Below are 17952 nucleotides of genomic sequence, written 5' to 3' on the forward strand. Positions count from 1 at the left end.
TAAAAGCTTGTGTTGTGAATCTGGTAGAGAACAGTGGCAGCAGCTTTTTAAAAATGTATAAAAGGCGTGGGAAAGAGGATTCTAGGGCTTAAACCTTAATTTGGCACATGCTAGACGATAGGGGGTCCACTTGGAGTCTTTCATAATTAGGGTGTTTGGTCAATATGCACTATTTTGGTAATTGCATTAACTATGGTGAAATTGCATTGTTTTGGTAAATTGCATCAATTAAGTTATTTGTTAACTATGGTGAAATTGCATTGTTTTGGTAAATTGCATCAATTAAGTTATTTGTTACTTTATTAAGCTAGAGTCAACTTTTGATTACCTCCATTGTAGGGTAATCCAAAGGTCATCCTTTATTATAAATATGATACTATGTAAGTCTGATTACTAAGTCAATGAATGAATAAAAATATCCTTGAGGTTTTCACAAATTCCGAGGATGTGAGGCCTTCTCTAGGTGTGATGCCTATGTTGACTTTAAGATACAATCAAATCAAGAGTAAGTGATAGAGAAGAAGAAGAAAAAGAGAAGAAAGCAGATGAGAGAAAGAGAGAGAGATGGGGAAAGAGAGAAAGAATGAAAGAATACTTTCATCCTTCCACCACATTCTATTTATAATAGCGAGTTTTAGAAATTACACATAAGCCCCAACATTAACAAATAAACCCCTGACAACAACCTAGGCACTGTTGGAGTGATTCCAATAGGTTTTTTCTTGTTTTCAATTCTTTCTCTCTACCAATCTGTTTATTTGAATTTCCAGCCACTTCTCCCTTGTTTTTCTACATTTCTACCATCGAACCTCCAAATTTTAGCCCTAGTTCTTTGGACTTTCAGCCTCTGAACTCTTTAGTTCTTAACTATTTAAGGCTTCTCCCTTGTCCTACATCACAGTCTTAGATTATCTGAGAGTTGTCATTTATGTAATGCAATGAGAATTCAAATTTTATAGTCTAAATAACCAAATTGGTATACTTCCAGCATTAGGTGGCACATGTGATGTGGTATACTTCCGCTTTCTGCTCTGTACAAGTCTTTCATCATTGAGAAGCCTACTATTCTCACCGGATCATTCCCCTTCTAAAAGAACGCTGTGAACTTTGTCTTTAAGTTTTTTACATGTAAAAGTTATTGTAACCTCTGGATGCCACATCACATGTGCCACCTAATGCTGTCAAGTGTACCTTTGGAAACAAATTTCTGCTGGTTCCACTACAAGTTTCTCTGAACTAAATAAATATGGTGGGAATAAAGTGCGAGAGTGCAACTTCAGAAAAGGCCCTGATTGCAAGTAAGCACTGTGTAGTTTTCCTGTTCAACTTGCAATTTATTATTCTATCCCACCTTTGAGGATATTCCAACCTTAAAACTTTATAAATTACTAGCTTGAATGCAATCTAGAACTAGAAAGTTCATATATAAGTTCAATGGAAAAAAGTAAACTTTCTTGTAGTTGCTTGCATATCCGATTATGTGTATATTTTGCAAACAAGATAGTAACATCTTATAATGATATATATACTTCTCTATATCTAGATATATATTTTGTTGATAAGTGTACTTCTCTATATCTATATTAAGGCCAAAGAGTGCTCCTTGATCTATTTATATGGACTTGGGCATGTCATGTTTACTTGGTGCGGGTGTGTGTATAGGTTTTGGATCTCTTTAAACCCCAAATCTCACAGTTGTCTACTTGTCTCATGATATTGGGACTTGTTTTGAATTGTGTCTAAAGTTAAGGTCATTGGCTTGTAAGGGTGGGAGTATGCAGCACTACCCAAAAAGTTGGGTATGGGTACCTAGACATATCTTGCACATTTAAATACAAATGTGTTATATATATATATATATATATATATATATATATATATATATTTGTTTAATGTATAATTAATTCCAATTAATTAATGGAAGTGGTGAAGAAGGTTTTCCATCTCTCTCTCTCTCTCTATGTATATGTGTGAGAAGTAGGAAACTCTTCCTTTTTTATCAAATTTGAGGTTGTTTCTTCTTCTACTATCACATATAGAGGTTTGATATGTCTGATTTTAGTTTGTGCATTGAACATAAATCCCATGCCTATACCTGTGTAAGTTTCTGTCGACATGGTTACCTTATGTAACAGTAAAGAGTTTACGTAACACAGTCCATGTCATTGCCTGGCATTGAGTACCAATGGCTTTTCTCCATTTGTGAAAAAGTATAGCCTTTTAAGGAAAGAGCATTAATGCATTCGCAGTATTGTAGAAAGTTTAAAATTTTAAATACCACAGAAAAAAATTTAAAGATTTATTTGTAAGATAACTATAAAAAAAATAAAAAATGAACTTATCCTTGACTTACCAAAAATTGTGACACACACATACATAAAAATATTACATATCCCATACATATAACAGATAACATATACACACATATCATATATGTATATGTTAACTGTTATATGTATGGGATATGTAATATATTTGTGTATATGTACGTATACATTTATTTGTGCATAATTGCATTTATATTGTAGATATATGTATATATGTATGTATATATCTCTATGCATGTAGATATATATGCATATATGTCTATGTATGTACATAATGCATATATATAAATCTATGCAATTTTACAGGGTTCATTGCTTGGTGCAAGTGTAAAATCTCAAAACTTAACAACGTAGGGATTCGGATTTGTGTATCAGTCTATTGGCAAATGTTATGTCCATCTTTAATCTTCCCCTTTAGAACCCTGCATAGGAGGGACCTCATGGTGATGCAGTTTTTTTAATAAGTAAACATTACTTTTTCACTTATATATATATAGATAGAAGAATATGAAACAAAATTTGTTTGTGGTTGAGTGGTAAATCATTTAATTGTAAAACAAGCTTGTCCCAAGTTACCTTTCAAAAAAAAAAAAGCTTGTCCCAAGTTAAACCCTCTTTAGGTTCAAATAGTGCAATTGTCTCTCAGGCCCTATAATCAGGTCATTATTGGACAGAAATTGCACGCGGCATTTTCTGGCTGGGACAAAGCCTGGGGGACTTGGGCCAGCTTGGTTGGGCTATCAGGCCATGGGCTTTTCTTGGATCCCTATGGAAAGCACACGGGTTCTGTGATCCAATGCCCATGGGGAACTTATCAATTTGAATACCATTTTGATGATTCAATGAATATATTATTGTTGGATGAAGTTAATTATTACAATGCTGGTTTAAACTGATGTTATTTACTTACAAAAAGAGACACTACTTGTAACGTAAAAATGGGTAATGAGTAACACTCTTAGACCAAAAAGTAATATTTCGTATTTGAAAAATTGATTTACTGAATCAACTATGAACAAATGATGACTATGCATATGGAAAATATTCCATTTCCCTTAGGAAAACCAAAGTTTACTCCCCTATCATTCCGATTTTTTTTTTTGTTCCAAGAAGCACCATTTGGAATTTTTGAGGTTGCAGTCAAGAAATAATTCTTTTTCTATTTGAGAAGGTTAAGTATTATAGAAATTGATCTGATCCTTGTTTGATGTGCAGTGGTGATGGCATATCAGTACACATCCCTAACAAGTGTCATGCTACTGGATTGCTGGTCAATCCCATCTGTCATAATTCTTACCTGGCTTTTCTTGAAGACAAAATACAGATACAGAAAATTTACAGGCGTAGCACTCTGTGTAACTGGTCTTGTCGTGGTGGTTTTTTCAGATGTCCATGCAAAAGACCGATCAAGTAAGAAAATGCTCTTTTACCTGGTTGATTCTAACTTTATCCTGCTCCTTATTCCGCTCAAGGTAGATGATTTACTCGTAAAATACTTTTTTCTTTTTGGATGGTCAAGAAACTTTCATTATCTGATCATGTAGTTCCTTGACTTCAAAATTGTAGCATATCTGATTCCAATGACCCTAAACTTAGTTATTTTTTGTGTGGTTTACTTGATACGCTTATCTGGTTGTACCGTTGGTAAAGATTTCCATACAGATAATGTCGCAAACACTATGTGCTAGCTTCTGAACTTAAACAGATTGATATTATAGGATTCATATGGCTGTTGACTTAGTGTTCACATAATTTTGTGATTTTTCTTTTTTATTCAAGTTTGTCTCTTTTTGGTGGTCGTTTGATATCTTTGTTTTCCCCATTGATGCTTGCTAGAGAGCTTGTTATTCTTTTAATGTTTGTTTGTTATTTCTTTTATTCATTAAGGGTACTGTTATATTTTTTCTCTTCCCACTATTTAAATAGGTGAGAGGTATGGGAAAACTCTAATTCACTCTCATCCTTCACATAATTCTCTTCTCTCTTTTCTTCCTCTTCCTCTCTATTTCTACAAACACAAGATTCAACTTTAACTTGGTATCAAAGTAGGCAAAGTCTTGACTTTAAACTTCATCGTCACTCTGATAATTAAAATTGAAACACATGTTGGACCAAAAGATGGTGAAATTTTAGAGTAGATGGTGTAACTTTAATATTTAAATCCTCTAACGCACCCCCTCACGTGGCCTTCTTTTGATTCAACACGTATTTCAATTTTAATTATTAGGGTGACAGTGAGGTTTGAACTCTGGACATTGCCTGCTCTGATCCTATGTTAACCACTGTCTACTCTAGAAACTTAAGCTGTTAAAGAAAGGGTGTAACTCCAATATTTAAATCCTCTAACAATACTTAATTTTCATTTGGTCGCTAATTCTTATATATGAATCTTCTGGGTTGTCTTTATACTTTTTCTTCCTGTTTTGCGTGTAAATGGTGAACAGTAGGAAAGTCACTTTGTAAGTGTTAATTAAAATGATGAAAGCTTATTCAAGCATGTCCATTTCACATTTTGTAATAATATATATATATGATATTTTGATAGGTTTGCATCTATTTATGTTCAATGGTTAAGTAATTCTGGGTGTTCTACTTTTGTGATGTCTGCTTGTCTGAGCGAAAAGGAAAATTGATTCTCGAATCCTACTCTTATTATATATTCTTTTTTGTTAAAGTTCCAGTGATGGAGTGGAAATTTATCTTTTAGTAGACTCTTGACACAAGCTCTGCGTGTTAACCCTTCTAGATTCTCCCATGACAGATTGTAGTCCGTATTGCCAGAGGTGGCGAAAAATTGAGTGTCCAATAAGACACGAGTGAAGAGTCCTAATAGGCCAGATTCTGACTTGAATAGAGCACTAATTGGCCACATTTGTACATGAATATAGCACAACAGCCACACAAATCTAGCACTCTAATTTTTTTGAGTTGCTCATCTTCGCATCTGCATAACTTGGATGTAGGTCTAAGACAATTATTCGATATAATGTTGGAAAAAGTAGTGTTTCATTCAATTTGATAATGTAGCTTGCGGTAGAAATTTTGATTCCAAAAGTTATCATTGTTTGTGTATCTACGTACCAAAATAATTTTCCCTGATGTTACATAATATTATTTTGGCTTTAGGTGGGAGCAATCCTTTTAAAGGTGATTTGCTTGTGATTGCTGGGTCTACGCTTTATGCTGTCAGTAATGTCAGTGAGGTAATTTTACATCATCATTTTTCATTAGTATGCACGCATATCTGGTTTGAAGACATTTCATAGGTTAATTTATGTAGGAAAGGAATATTTGCTGTTTATGCTATTAGGATATAGGAATTATGATGGCACATTTGCAATCAAAATTCTGTATTTGTTTATTTTAAAGTGTCTAATTAGTTAAGTTAGTTGTGTTTCCTACTCAAGGGCAACTTATTCGATATGCATTGAAAGTGTTTTTGGAAAATAGAATAAAATCAGAATCCAAAACTAATTTGGATAGGAGACTAATCGATCGAGGGATCCATCAAAGGATACTGGCCTTTTGTCGATCAATTGATAATTGACTCGATTGATCGAGCAGTTCAAATTCTGAGTTTCCTTTTCAAATTCAACCACTCTAAAACCCTATTTTCTCTGACCCTATTTTCTATAAAAAGTCATTCATTGTTTATAAAAAGTGGAGAATATAGCTAGCGCAAGTTCTAAGGCACACTTTTTGCTTCAAAGTTTTTCATCCATATTGCTTGTGCTCTTTAGTAATCTTTTTATTACCAGGCTTTGTGTCTTTGCATCCATCATCATACATCTAGCATGGTGAGTGGATCACTGAGTTATTGAAGATTTAGTTGTTTCTCTCTAAGGATTTCAACAAAAAAGCCTACACACATGGTTGGACGATACTAGCAAGGAGATAGATAATTCATGGAGAAGCAGAGTTTGTGACAGGCGAAGTCTGTCAACTGATCAGCAGCTGAAGGATCTAGGATTGGTCTTGCATAAGTTTGAGTTGGGAGGGACTAAGGGATTCTTGGTCTTACAGTCTGGTCACTTAGTTTCTAATATCTTTTCTATGTTGTGGATGTTTTATCTGCCTGGCTGGGTCCCGTGGTTTTTCCTGTTTGGGTTTTCTACGTAAAATCTGGTGTTCTGAGTGTGATTGGTTTATTTCACTGATTTATTCTTAACACTTGCAAAATTAACAATGTAATTGATTGATATTGCTTCAGCTTGTGGCTGCAGTGGGTACTCTCATTCTTCCTTCTATGTAAAGGACACCCCCTGCCCCCGTTCAGGATACGAATGAGGGCAGACGGATTTGCTTAAGTTGTGCTCATAATTCACAAATTGACAGTGTTTTATTTTGCTAAAGTGTTAAGACCTATGCACCCCCCTCTAGGTCTAGATCACGGACCTTGTGCAACTATAATCAGAGACTAGGGTTAAGGTCTCGTTAGAATGTTATATATATATATATATATGTTGGGCCATTATGTAATTACATTATATTAGTAGGCCCTTGTGTTATTAAGGAGGCTTGTATCCCTTATATAAGCCTATATAGGCTTATTTGGTGTGAGTAGGTGAAATATATATACATTTGTTCTCTCTGTTCTCTTTATCTCTCATGATAAACAACATGGTATCAGAGCGGGTTGTAGTTGTGATTGCATCTGGGTTGGGTTGTTCTTCTACAAATCAAAATCAAGATCGAAGCCAACTCTGTTCTTCGCTGAAGATTTGTTCGTCGTTCTCAGATCTGACTCGCTGAAGATTTGTTCGTTGTTCTCAAATCTGACGCCTTTCGTTTTGCTGGTCGTGGCTTCCTTGGTTGTCGCAAGTTGCAGAAGCTCCATCATCGCGATCCCTCTCCGCTCCGTTGTTAGATCGCTATTTTTTTTGTTGTTGTTGGGTTGTCGTCACCGCTGCAAGGGCGAGGGTGTGTACTAGCCTTGTTTTTCCATTGCGAATCTCGGGTGCTGGAATTTCTTGTTGGTGGCAGAGTTCTGGTTCTCGCCGGCGCTGATTGTGAAGGAGAAGGGTGGTGTTTGGCTGCAGGAGTGAGGCTATTCCAACCCTGGTTTACTAAACCTGGGATAGTTATTCCAACCCTGGTTTCGTAAACCCGGGATAGCCCGACCCGCTCGTCCAGTTCCGACCCGTTATCCGGATCCGACCCGTTTGCCTAGATCCGACTTGTTCTCGGATCCGACCCGTTTGCCCAGGTTCGGCCCGAATACCAATTCTGCTTCATATTTTCTTCTCTGTTTTACTGGGTAAGACATGGCCTCCACTTCAGATTTGTTTTCTCCCACTTCTGGTCTTCATTCTTCCATGACTTCTGTTAAACTCAATGGGAAGAACTATTTACTGTGGGCTAAATCAGTTAAAATTTTTCTCAAAGGTAGAGCCTTGGTAATCATCTGACTAAAGAGAAACTCAAGGAAACTGATGCTTCTTTTGATGCATGGGAAAAGGAAGATGCTCAGATCCTTTCTGTGATGATAAACAGTATTGAACCCCAAATTAGTACAACTTTACTTTATTTAGATACTGCAAAGGAGATATGGGACAGATTGCAGCAACTGTATTCTGGGACAGGTAATATCACTCGTGTTTATGAGCTTTGTAAGCAGTATTTTCATCTTGAACAAGGTAGTCATAGTATAGAAGAGTATTATTCCAAAGTTATTGGCATTTGTGAGGAGCTGAATATGTATCAGCCCATTACTGCTGATGTTCGCAGTATGCAACAACAACGTGAGGACTTTAATGTTGTTCGTTTTCTTACTGGTTTGTCCTCAGTTTATGAGTCTTTTCGTTCACAGATTATGGGCAGTCCCACACTTCCATCTCTTGCTGATGTGTTTTCTAGACTTCAGCGCGCTACACTTGTCAGTGATACCTCCACTTTGAATACTGGGCAGAGTGGTGAGCGTTTAGCATTGATTGTTTCAAAGGGTGAAAATACTGTTTTCTGTGGAGGTCGTGGGGGACGCTCCACACGTGGCGGTTGTGATTCACGGGGAGGACATGGCCGTGGCAGGGAATCACGAAAATGTACTCATTGTGGTCTTTCTAATCATACTGTGAATTTTTGTTGGGACCTTCATGGGAAACCATCTAGCTATGCAAATCAAGTTTCCTCCTCTCTGAATGATGTTGCTTCTGGATCTTATAATGTAGCTGAATCAGATACGGTCCCTATCTCACGTGATGAGTATAATCAGTTTTTGTCTTATAAGCAAGCATCTAATTCATCTTCCACGGCTACCTTTGCCCAATCAGGTACTGCACCCACATGTCTATTGTCTTCCACTCGCAGTCCTTGGATCATAGACACTGGAGCATCCGATCATATGACTGGATGTTCTTCTCTTCTATCTGATTTTAATTCTGTACCTCCTTCTCAAAGAGTTACCCTTGCTAACGGTTCCTCCGCTAAGGTTTCAGGTTTGGGGACAACTCAACTTAGTGATTCCTTGTCTCTCTCATCTATTTTATATGTTCCTCAGTTTCCCTTTAATTTAATGTCTGTCAGTAAGCTTACTAAATCTCTTCAGTGCTCTGTTACATTTTATCCTACTTTTTGTGTGTTTCAGGATCTCAAGACGAAGAAGACGATTGGTACGGGGAATGAAGCTGGTGGCTTATATTACTTTGATGTGACACCTTATCCTGTGGCTCTTCAGTCTTCTCTGTCTTCATTCCAGTGGCACTGTCGTCTTGGACACTCGTCACTTCAAGTTTTGCAGCGTCAAGTTCCTAGTCTTAGTAATTTGAAATTCTTGTCATGTGAGGTTTGTCAACTTAGTAAGGACCATCGCGTGTCTTTCAAGTCTAGGGTTAATAATCGTGTCTCTAGTCCTTTTCATTTGGTTCATTCAGATGTATGGGGTCCAATAAAGCATTCTTCAATCAATAGATTTCATTATTTTGTGACATTTGTGGATGATTATTCTCGCCTGACTTGGTTGTTTTTAATGAAAGATCGTTCTGAGTTATTTTTAATTTTTCAAAAATTTCGAAAAGAAATCAAAACTCAGTTTGGCTGTCCCATTCGTATTTTACGTTCTGATAATGCTACGGAATATTCTGCAACCCCTTTTGATACCTATCTTAGTGATAAAGGAATTATTCATCAAAATTCATGTGTTTATACTCCTCAACAAAATGGAGTTGCAGAACGTAAGAATCGACACCTCTTAGAAGTAACCCGTGCTCTTTTGTTTCATATGCGCATGCCTAAACGGTTTTGGGGTGATGCTGTTCTTACTGCCTGTCATCTTATTAACCGTATGCCGTCATTTGTATTACATGGCAAATCTCCACATTCTATTTTATTTCCTGATTCTCCTTTGTTTTCTCTTACTCCTCGAGTTTTTGGCTGTGTCTGTTATGTCCACAATCTTGGTCCTGGTTTTGATAAACTTGACCCACGTGCCACAAAGTGTGTATTTCTTGGATACTCTCGTTCTCATAAAGGTTATCGTTGTTATAGTCCTGTTTCTCAACGGTACTTTATTAGCGTGGATGTGACCTTTTGTGAGTCCGTCCCATATTTTTCAGATAGTGATTCAATTCTTGATATTACTTCTGAGTCGCTTCTTCCTGCGGTTCCACTTCCCTCACTTTCTCTTCAGCTTAGATCTCCTTTGCCTGCCCCGTTACAGGTGTACACTCGAAGACCAAAGCCATCTGCTGTCGTGCCTCCTCCGTCGTCTTCAGAGTCTTTGGATCCAACACCTTCCACTGTGTTTGAATCCTTGCCTATTGCACTACGTAAAGCTCCTCGCTCCTGTGTTACTAAACATCCCATTGCTCAGTATGTCTCTTATAATTCCTTATCGCCATCTTTCTCATGTTTTTCCTCTCAATTGTCTACTACATTTGCTCCTAAGACTATGCAGGATGCTTTGTCTGATTCGGGCTGGAGGAAAGCCATGCAAGATGAAATTGATGCTTTGCATCAGAATGACACGTGGAATCTTGTTCTTTTATCTCCAGGTGTCAAACCAGTTGGTTGTCGCTGGGTCTACACTGTGAAGTATCTTCCAGATGGGTCCGTTGAGCGGTTAAAAGCTCGTCTTGCTGCCAAAGGTTATACCCAGACTTATTGTATTAACTATGATGAGACGTTTGCCCCTGTTGCTAAGATTTCTTCTATTCGTGTTTTGATTTCTCTTGCTGCTAATAGACATTGGCCTCTGTTTCAGTTAGACGTTAAAAATGCTTTTTTACATGGTGACTTAGTCGAAGAGGTTTATATGGAGCAACCACCTGGGTTTATTGCTCAGGGGGAGTCTCTTCACACTGTTTGTCGCCTTAAAAAGGCCCTATATGGATTGAAACAATCTCCACGGGCTTGGTTTGGAAAATTCTCTGAGGCAGCATTAAAATTTGGTCTTAACAGATGTCAGACTGACCATTCGGTATTTCACCAGCGCACTAAAGCTGGCTTCATCTTTCTTGTTGTATATGTAGATGATATTGTGATCACAGGTGATGATTCTGAAGGCATTGCTAAGTTGAAGTTGTTTCTGCAATATCGATTCCACACTAAAGACTTGGGTAAACTTAGGTATTTCTTGGGTATTGAAGTTGCTAGATCCAAGAAGGGTATAAGTTTATCACAACGAAAATATGTGTTGGATTTATTAGAAGAAACAGGTATGAAGGGTATAAGTTTATCACAACGAAAATATGTGTTGGATTTATTAGAAGAAACAGGTATGTTGGGTGGTCTCCCGGTTGATGCTCCTATGGATTCGAATACAAAACTTGTGTCTGATGAGGGTGATCTATTTAATGATCCGGGCAGATTTCGTCGTCTAGTTGGGAAATTAATTTATCTCACTATCACTCGACCTGATATTTCATATGCAGTTAGTATTGTAAGTCAGTTTATGGGAGCTCCTAGAATACCACATTGGATTGCTGTTCTTCGGATTATCCGATATCTCAAGCAAGCTCCAGGTGTTGGGTTACTATATAAATCAAATGGTCATCTCAGGGTGGAAGGTTTTACAGATGCCGATTGGGCTGGTTCTCCTTCAGATAGGAGATCTACTACAGGCTACTGCACATTTGTAGGAGGCAATCTTGTTACATGGCGAAGTAAAAAGCAAACGGTGGTAGCTCGATCTAGTGCTAAAGCTGAGTATAGGGTAATGGCTCATACTACTAGTGAGTTGACCTGGATACAACATTTTCTAAAAGAACTTGGGTTGACAGTTGAAGTTCCTACTCCATTGTTCTGTGATAATCAAGCAGCAGTTCACATTGCCTCAAATCCTGTGTTTCATGAGAGGACCAAGCATATTGAAGTTGATTGTCACTTCATTCGAGAAAAGATATTGCTTGGGAGCATCTCTACTCCATTCGTGAAGTCTGAAGATCAATTAGCTGATATGTTTACCAAAGCATTGGGTCATAACCGGTTAAGAACTATCTGTTCCAAGCTAGGATTATTTGATATATATTCTCCAGCTTGAGGGGGAGTGTTAGAATGTTATATATATATATATGTTGGGCCATTATGTAATTACATTATATTAGTAGGCCCTTGTGTTATTAAGGAGGCTTGTATCCCTTATATAAGCCTATATAGGCTTATTTGGTGTGAGTAGGTGAAATATATATACATTTGTTCTCTCTATTCTCTCTGTTCTCTCTATCTCTCATGATAAACAACAGGTCTAATAGTTTTTCTCATATACATATCAGCGGACAGCTTCCTATGATTATTATAATATTTTTACTTTATTTTTATTTCGGTTACTCAGTGCTGGTCCCTCTTACACAGCATGTTAGCAGGGTAAAGAGTAGATAGAGACCTATGTTTATTGTCATAGACCGTTGTAATTTTTTTTTTTCTTCCCTCCTTGTATAATATATGGTTGATTTGAAGTTACAAACCCCTTAAATGGCCTCTAAATGCTTCTGTTACTCTCTCTTTTTTAGTAAATGTTCCTGTTGCTTGCTTTTCGGGACTATTTTTCTTTCCCTTTCCTTTTCTCTATATTTTTTTCTTGCTGTGATCGTTTCTCTTGATTATTTCATTTTTGCTTCCTTCTCTTTTGTCATCTCTTTCTCCCACTTAGTGATCTTTTTTCTTAGCTTTAATGAAAGATGTTTGTGCAGTTGTATCATGTTATCCAATTGTAATTCATGTGTGCTTAATAAAAAACTGGTCCAACAAGCAAATGAAATACCGATTGACAGAATTAATTTTGAATGCTAGGAAAGTCAATATATTTTTGATATTCTCCTGGTTGCTTCTGCTTGGTAGCATTTTCTATCTGAAGTTTTGAAAACCTTATTCCTGTATGAATTGCCTATATTTTTATAATTACTGTTTATTCATGTATTCATATTTTTTTATATAATTTCATAAACTTCGCCCTAGATCTTTTGTTCTAGATTTTGTGTATTAAATTATTTTCTTTCAGTTATGAGAATGGAATTTTATTTTCTGTTAGAAGTCCTGGTTAATTCATTAGAACTAAGGACATTTTAGGAAATTACTTTGCAAAATTTGTGGTGGTTCACTTTCATAGAAAATGAAAGGGGAATACATATCATATCTTGGCTGAAATCCTTTCGCTTCCTCACTAGTAGCCATCTGATGCCTTTTTTTGCAGTCCCAACCATCATGTTATCAAATTTTTTCTGGCTCTCTGCCCCACTTTTTAGCATATCACCCCTCCCATAGACATAATTTATGTAAGCCCCCTTTTCTTCACTCACTTATAGCAGATCTGTGAAATGAGAATTTATACAGACGGGGTTGTTGAACAATGAACTGTGCTTTTATCCAACCCACCAGTCACTGAAATTAGATTAAAAATCATAGCTAATATGGAAATAATTAGTCAATGCACTAGTCAGGAATCAGAGCTGTGCTACTGATTTTATTAAGCAATGTGCACGGGGAGGGGTAATGTAGAAGTCGTGTACTGGAGGAAAAGAAAGAGGCGACAACAACAAAGAGAGAGAGAGATACCTGTTTCTAGAAAGATCTAAGAGGACTTCTTCTATAGAGAGTTAAATGATACTAGAAATATGTAAGAAAAATCATATTGGAGAATATGACGGATGATGCCGCAAATGAGTAGCAGTTGCCTAATAGAAAAGACGCCAGATAATCGGGTGAACGAGCCAAAGTCTTTTTGGCTGAATATATATATATATATACATACATATTTCCGTTTCTCATTTTTATTTTTTTTCCTTTCTTTTTGAGAACTCATAAATTGTCCCAATTTTAATGAGTTAATAGCAGTTCTATTGAAACAGAAATGGGTCCAATGCTGTCCACATGAAGTAGGATTAAATTCCCCTTTATTTTCTTTTTATTTTTGGTAACAGTGGTGTATTTAGATTTTTGCACCTTAACCCTAATACTTGGTTTTGCACAGGAGTTTCTTGTGAAAAGTGCTGATAGGGTAGAGCTCATGGCAATGTTGGGCCTTTTTGGTGCCATTGTCAGTGCTTGCCAAATGTATCCTTGATTTCACAGCTAAACAGCAAACTAATTTTTCTTGCAGTATAATGAACTACTGTAATTATATTCAACTTGTGTTGATCTGTTGCCTTTAAATTGATTTAATGGAAATATTCAGGGCTTGCTTGGACGTTCCTTGAACTTGAATGACCTTATTCACAATTTATATAGCCTTTCAATGTAGAAGTACATCATCTTGAATGGAGACATTTAAAGAAAGTAAAGTTCCATTGTGTTTCTTTCAATGTGGTGATTTTTTGGTTTCTTTGAAATGACAAAGTTCAAGATTTTAAACAATTTTTTTGATATGGTACCGTCTTCTCTAATGCCTCCATTCTAGATGATACATTTCAATATTAAAATGACTTGCAAGAAGTGAATGGGGCTATTCAAATTCAAGAGGCATACATACAGGCCCAAATTTTTTTTTTGATATGGTACCATCTTCTCTAATGCCTCCATTCTAGTTTGTTTTTTTTATGTTGTTGAGAAACAAACAATATTTTTGATATGCTCTCTTTTTGATAATTAATCTTTTTCCTATGCCTTTTTGTGGTCAATCTGTTTCGTTAACAATGACTGTAGAAGCATACTTGAGCGCAATGAGCTCAAATCTATCCACTGGTCAGCTGGGGCCGTAAGTCTCTTGTTAATCTCTCTCCCTCTCTCTCTCTCTCACACACACACATGCACACAAAAGTCAACACATAAATCCAGACTAGTGAAGAGATGCAAGTGGTAAACAATACATGGCATTGTCATAATCTTGGTGACTAATACATGGCACTTTCATAATCTACTTCCGCAATTTTAATGGAAAATTTTTTGAGCACATTCTTTAAAATGGCATGGTAACAACATAAGTTTACAAATAAAAATAAAAAATGGATTCGTATTGCACATTGAGAAAATTGGGAAAAAAGGAGAGACTAAAGTAAGGCGTTTTTCTTTCTGTTAGGAAACTTGTAATCTTGAAGACGCTGAGCCTTAACACTTTGACAGTATGACTTTGAATTCTAAATAAAAATGTTTATAAATATATTAGGACCATAATAAAGAGCCAAGTGTTTAACGTGAAAGTTTGAGGCCAATTGTGTTCCACCATTGAAGTTGAGGTGTAAAGGTAAGTTGTACTCCCTCTATCCCAAAATAGATGTCCACCTTGGGACCTGTGACTCACATTGTTGGGAGTCACAGTTCCCAATTTGGACATCTATTTTGGGACGGAGGTAGTACAGTTTATTTTGCACTTCAAGTAAAATGTCTGAGGGGTTATTGGTTGGTGCAATGGTAAAAACTGGAATTAACAAATGCGAGAGCAGGTTCAAGTCTCAGTGCAGCCACTTTGCGCAACATAATAACAAAGATTAGGCTTGTCTCTAATTTTCTACTTCCATATCCCTTGTAGGTGGGACATATACTGGATAGTATACGTGGAATTATTATAAAAGAATAAAAAGGTAAAATACAAAATAAATAGTAATATGTGAACTTCTCTTACTGGGGCATATTAGCAAATTTAAGCTAAGCATATAGTTAAATTTAATATATCAAGGTTGTACGTAAAAATAGAAAAATAATAATCCAATCACGAAATGTTGGAAATAACAATATAAACATTATAACTTGCTCGAATGTATATAAAGATGTATGTTCCAGATTATGTGACGAAAGAGAAATGGTTGGTCACATATCACATAGAGAGATGGTTAATCATTAAAAAGAACCAAAAAAGTTAAAAATTTAGATACAAGAGATGCATGTCTCATGAGTTGAGGTGCACAAAGTGCAACTTTGACTTTGTCCTGGCTCATAAGGGGTAAGCCTAATGAGATTACTGCACAAGTTTTAAAGGCTTAAGGTGTTTTACTTATGTTGCCTTGTTTTGATGGGAGCCTTGAAGTGCCCCTCACGAGGGATTTTAGAGCTATGATGTTAAGCCAAACTAAGGCATATGATGTTTCTTTTGTTTTTATAACATTTGAAACTTCTTTGCAAAAATTTAATGTGAATTTGATTCAAACTTTCTTTATAGAAATCATAGTTGCACTTTCTGTTTGGTTCCTATGAGAAGGATCTCTTAGAATTTTAAGTAGACCGTGATGGAGATGGGTACATGAGGAAGTATATGACTCTCCTGAATCAAAAGAGTGATGAAAAATTCACAGTAAACAGTCTAGGAAATGTGACCTTTAGTGGTTTAAGTACTTCCTGCTTGTTGGATGGTGGATTTACATATTAGCAACTGATAAGTGGGAGAGGAGGGTGGAGGGAGCTATTGAAGTTATATATAAATTAGTTCCATTTTGTTAATGACCAATGGTTCCAGACAGTTTTAAACTTTCGCCAATGGGATATTAGTTAGAATAAAAATGTACTCTCAGCGAATTCATGCTAACATCTTTGTTATCCTGTAGGTCTTGTTCTATTATTTTAATTATTGTTTGTCACAGATTTAAATTTTTGTATTAATATCGGTGAGTAAATAGTGGTGAAACCTAGAAGAGGATGAATAAAAATGTAATGGAAATATTTCAGGTTTTGGCATATTCGATATTTAGAAGAGTAGTTACTTACTGGTTTGAACCAATGTATGACACAATAAAATTTCTAGAAAAAGTACAATCATTAGTTAAAGGGACCAGTAAGCATACTCTTATCAAAAAAAAAAAAAAATTGGGACAAGTAAGCATACATCAGGAATCCATTATGTGGAATTTCAAGATGAAATTTGGAGTACAACATCTTATATGTGGCCACATCTTGATGAGTTGGAGGCCATGCACATAAATTTCAATATGTTTATAGAAATTAATAGAGTTCAATTTTATATCAATTATGTTTTTTGGTTTCAGGCACTTCCTTTTTTTGGATTTGCAGCAGCAATGTTTCTCTTTTACTCTGCTGTCCCAGTCTTGCTGAAGGTATGACTCTAGCTTTGAAGTTACCTTGTACAATGTTGTTAGTTATTAGTACCATTAAATATGTGTTGGTAGGCCCAGACATAGCTTGAAGGGCCTGATATTGTAATTTGAAGGGATATTCCTGATCATAGTCATCATTTTTGCATGTACATGAACTCTTTTAAAGAACACTTTTTTTTTTCCTTGTATTTTTTACTCTCTTTCTCTCTCTCTTTCTTCCCTATGCGATCGAGATTTTTTCATCAGAATTTATTTATTTATTTTTTTGTGATATGTGTGTCGTTTTTTTTTTTTTTTTTTTTTTTTTTTCTTTCATTTTTTAATTAAGGTTTTCATTATTGTAATACCTCTCCTTTCTCTATTAAGACTACCCTTCACTTTTTAGTTGCATTAAATAAGAAACTAATATTTTATAAGAAGTTAGAGATGCATGATTGAAAATCAAAGCTTAGTTATGTGCAACAATGACTAAACATTGAGGAGTGTTTTGGTCCTACTTGAGGATGTCAAAAGGGCAGGAGAAGTGTAGCCAAATAGGAATATTAAAGTGGATGATTGTCCACAGAAGAAAAGATTAAGAAACAATAGTATTCACAAGAAGCTAGAAGTGGAACCATCGAAGACTAGATATAGTATAACCATGTGAAATGAAGACCAAATATGCACTAATATGGTGGAGTGATTTGATTCAAGTGGAAGATCCCTGGAAAGGGCCAATAAGAACATGGGTTCTTGAAAAGTTTTCTTGTTAAGCCTCGAAGTACATTTGCCTGTTTTACGGAAACATGGACTTTTACCCCCTGGCAACAAAGATTTCTGTTATGCGAACCTGTCACGTTTGAGCTTCATGGGTTCTTTAGTGTTGTCTGGAATGTGGTATTGTACTATTATTATCTTAAATGAATTTGGTTTACCTGGCACAGACTTGTGGAACATGAAATCCTCTCCTTTTTTCTTTCTTTTTTTTCCCTCTTTCTGATAACTAAGGTAACACCTCCCTCTCGGTGCCAAATACAGGCAAATTAGACTCTCCTAAAACAGATTAAACAATGGAAGGAACAACGACTACAGCATTTTAGCCTAGCTCACTGCTTAGGAAGATCCACCTAAACAAGGCCAATGCACTGGGAAATTCATATACTCAGCCAAATCCTTCGCTAGTTGGGGAGTGGTTCACATTTTATGAACCAGAGGAATGCCCTCTGGCATCTCTT

Source organism: Cornus florida, unplaced genomic scaffold (genome assembly GCF_030987335.1).
Source record: "Cornus florida cultivar Cherokee Brave unplaced genomic scaffold, ASM3098733v1 CherokeeBrave_3.0.0_Hap2_Chr01, whole genome shotgun sequence".
Classification (NCBI taxonomy): Eukaryota; Viridiplantae; Streptophyta; class Magnoliopsida; order Cornales; family Cornaceae; genus Cornus; species Cornus florida.